Raw genomic sequence first — 4281 nt, forward strand, 5'->3', positions numbered from 1 at the left:
GTAAAATTATTATTGTTAAAACCCCTAATTTTGGCTCAATTAATTATCTATTTGGATTTTTGCCCCGAATATTATTTTCTATCCTTATTAGACCTAAGTACATGGTTTTATAGCTTCGTTATATTTTTAAAGTATCTCGTTTCAAAAATTATTTTCTCAGAAACTTGTTTAGTGAAAAAGTGAAAACGTGTCTAAACACTTTAGCCAATTGGGAGTACACTAAGCTCGAAAATTTGGGGATATGTACAATGGTCCTAAAATAGGTAAATTTAGGTTTAAGTACTCAAGTGATAGTTAGTGGTACGATCGTTATAAGAATTTCTCGAAGGTTTCAATTTTTATTGTGCCTAAATTAGAAATACGTGTTTGCACGTGCGCGCTTAATTGAGGGACTTTGGACCATTATTTTGGGACAATTAAGAATGAATAATATTTATATGAATGTAAGTGCCCTAGAGGTTTAGTGCACTAGTGCAACAAACGTAAGTGAAATCGAACACAAAACGCGCGCGTAGGGTACTAGTTATAATTGATTTGACGTATTAAGAGATTTGACGTCAAGCGTCTTTCGTACGCAAAGGCTTCAAAACCGCATTTCATTTCATTTCTTCTGCTGCAATGGACGGCTAGCAGCTGCAAGGGACAACCGAAGCTTCACCATTTCTTTCTTCCAAAACTCATCCAAATCCTTACCAAAACTTCCCTAGATTCTCACCAAACTTCACGTTCATTTAGCTTTTCACTTGGACAACAACTTAGCTGCAAAAGGAAGGAGCTATCCACGGTTTCTTCAAGCTTCAAAGGGCCGAAAAATCTGTCCTAACCAGCCATCAAAGTAGGTAGTAATCAATCACCTTAAACTTGTCTTTTGGAGTTTGATTTATGCATTTGAGCTAGAATCGTCACTTTAGTAGCTTGTATTGTTGGAAAATTGTTAAACGTGGGCTCTATGAACTCCCACTTTGGGTTGATGGCTGTGATGATGTTTGATGATGGTTTTGTTGCTGAATTAGAGCTTAAGGAAGTAGATTAAAGGTGCTTTGTTACCAGAAACGTTATTGAACTCTTGAAACAAAAAGTTCCCATTTTACCCCTGCTCTGTTCGGTCACTTTAATGCAGAAATTTGAGGATTTAATGGCTTGATTATGTTTTTTACATGTTGTAGCAGTTGTGTACAAATTTTCGTTGAAAAATACTGAGTTTTGGTGGGTCAAACGAATTTATTTCAAAGCTAGTAATCTGGGAAAACGGTTGCCGTCGTAACCAGACCAGTGTTCGTGTTTCGTCCATAACTCCGTACTCCGACGTCGAAATCAAGTGCCGTTAGCGGCATTTGAATCTAGACGTTCCCATGTTTCCAACGGTGTATAATTCACCTTCTGGTTTTATGTGTGTGAGCCACACCATTCATCTGAAGTCAGCTGTCCTGTTTCTCCGTTCTGCCGAAATGATTTGTTGATGCTGCAACTTTAGGCTTAAATTCGAGCCAGTTGCATGCTGAAACTTCTAACGATTTCTTCTGTGAAATTTTAGCCCTGTGAATGTATTTTCTAACACTATCAACCATTCCCAATTCCGAGTTAAATTGAGGGAGTTATGATCAAAATACGGCGACTGCCTCGTTTTTGAAACCTTAGATTTGGACAGATTGCCTTAAGGATTTTTCCAAACTTTGGTTGATTGAATGACCACCCTTCCGAGGGTATTTTTCCATGAAATTTGATAGGGAGATACCCTTCATATGGGAGTATTATACTGCAAAATTTGGTGTCAATCCAAGTCCGTTTCGGCACTTAATAAAAGGTCCAAAGTCGGAACCAAATCTGGAAATTTTGTAACAGTCTTGAATTTTCCCAACTTTGAACTACCGTATCTCGGTACTCGAAACTCCGATTCTTGAACCGCTTGTTCTGTTCAAAACTTTACTTGCACTTCTAATCGAGTTATAAGTTTCAAGGGCCGGTTTGCAACGAGTGATTTTTGCCGAATTTCCAAAGTTAGCGAAAAACCAACCCCGGCTCAATCCTGGTAATCTAGAACAGCAACTTTAGGCTCATTTTTTAATACCTTCCACTTAGATTCATGGAATGGTGTCTTCTAATGACTTTTAGTACTTTGGAAGACGATTCCAACGGTACCAAATTCATCAAGTTTCGATTAGTAGAAAGAAAGTTATGATTTTTCAAAGATTTGACCAAAAATTGAAAATTCTGGAATTTCAAAGGAAATCCACGAAGGAACAATTTTACCAGAATCCGGCCTTGAATCCGGCCAGTTTCTGGCCGGATTGGTGGCGAAGTTTGAAAAAAAAAGGAGGTTAGCCACTGCCTCCAATCCGGCCAGGTTCCGGCCGGATTGTGGCGTGGCCAGCCCTCTTTCGATTTCGATCGTTCGATTTGCAATCGTTTTGCTCGTACTCGTTTCCAACCAATGATTTTAAGGATAATAATCCGATTTTTACTCGAGTCCTGCACCCTTTTGAGAATCCAACTTCAAAGACAAGTCAAACGAAGTTTTCAAATATTTCCGAACCTTACCCGTGTCCAATCTTTCTCACCACTTGGGGACCTATAGTAATTATCTACTATTCGATGTTCAGGCACGCACGAGGACCTCCAAGAGGACCCTACCGTGGAAGTTTGAACTCTCCCTCCAACCTACTTGCTTGCATAACTGGTGAGTGTCAAGTGTATGCCTATTTGAACTCTAAAGTCTTGATTCATGCTTGACTTACCTGATTACATGCTTAGTCTATTTGATTTTGAAAAAATGGAGTCGAGTGTGTACTTAATCGCACTCGTTCTCATTTGGCACGAATGACTCATGTCTAACATGATTTGCCTGGTTTACATGACTTGAAATGCCTGCTTAAACATGTCAAATGTTTGAATACATGAAATGGTATGCTATGATTGCATACGTCGTTGGAGTGAATCTCCTCGACACTTACATGATACATGGGGGACGCCCAAACTCATAGGCCGACCTTGGAACTCGAGCCGGCATGGGCTTGGTCGGGAACCTTGGTGAGCCATGAGAATTACATGATAAGCTTGATCTATTTGAGAGATCTTGCTTGGCATACTCGTGGAGTATAGCCTTCTAAATGTCTTGCGGGCCCGAAGCGGTGTATGGTGGACGGATGAGAAGTAAGTGGTGAACTACGGATATGAAATATCAACCCGGTTGACGGAGAGTCAACGCGGGGAGATATACGAATGACATCGGCAAAAATGTGGAACTTAGCTCCTGAGAGCTACCATATCCTTGAATTGTTTTGGTTACATTTTGTTGGCATTATTAATTACTTGCAATTTTTTACTTGAATTGTTACTTGGCTTGTTACCTGAGCTATGTGCCTGCATGTGTGTTCTTGGCCTCACGAGCGTTTTGCTCACCCTGTAGATTTGTTTTCCTTAACAGGATTGAACTTGGCGAGGTATCGAAGGAACCTTCCTGCTACGCTTTTGTTTAGGGTTTCTATTACTTTTGACTTTGTCTTGGCTTTTGGGTTGTATTTTGGAATCCGAATGTAACTTTTGGAGCATGATGTATATTTGGGATATATGATGGTTGTTGAACACCTGATGTGCGGGTTGGATATTGAATGACTATTATTAAGTTTGAACGCTTCCGCATTTATTGTATCTAAGTTATTGGTTTGTATTGTGTGGTCCGGCTATAAGTTGAATGGAATTGCTTGAGTCCTGGCGAGAGCTAGGCAGGCGTTCCGCGGATACCCTTTGGTTCGCCTTAGGGAGAAGTGGGGGCGTCACAATAAGTATCAGCAGCTCCCTTCCTGCAAGTCTCCCTCTCATTTTGATGGTTTTGTGTTCATTCCCCCCTGCTAAAGCATGAATGGAGACCTCTATGTTCTCCTTGCAGATACCTCTTTCTGAACAGTCACTATACTCTTCAGCACTCTCCCCTTGTCCCTCCAATGGAATGTCAGGTTCAGTAGGCTTATCTATCACTATGTAATGAACATGAGCTTGTTTGCAGGTATGTCCTAAGGTATATGGTTCAGCACACTTGAAACACAACCCCTTCTCCCTTCTATAACTAAATTCAGAGGGAGTGATTCCCTTGTAGTGACTGGTTGATGGTCCCCCTAGTTTGGTACTCTTGTTGGTATGGTGGTCTGGTTTTTGGTTGTTAGGCCATTTCATTTTGTTGGAGAAATTAGTGGTATGTGACAATGGTGGCAAGGAAGGTTTCTATATGCCCCTACCCTGTGCTTTTTTAATGGCTTCTAGATTTTTCTCCTGTAGTTTAGCAAT

At 40.5% G+C, this 4281-nt stretch overlaps 1 long non-coding RNA gene across 1 annotated transcript; it reads left to right on the forward strand.

The window, feature by feature from the left end:
* Positions 1–632: 632 nt before the first annotated feature.
* LOC113700437 (uncharacterized) lies at positions 633–3594 on the forward strand. The gene is made up of 3 exons (XR_003450679.2): positions 633–839; positions 2601–2677; positions 3425–3594. It is a non-coding gene; the product is annotated as an uncharacterized lncRNA (long non-coding RNA).
* Positions 3595–4281: the final 687 nt, after the last annotated feature.

This window comes from Coffea arabica, chromosome 7e (genome assembly GCF_036785885.1).
Source record: "Coffea arabica cultivar ET-39 chromosome 7e, Coffea Arabica ET-39 HiFi, whole genome shotgun sequence".
In the NCBI taxonomy this organism is placed as follows: Eukaryota; Viridiplantae; Streptophyta; class Magnoliopsida; order Gentianales; family Rubiaceae; genus Coffea; species Coffea arabica.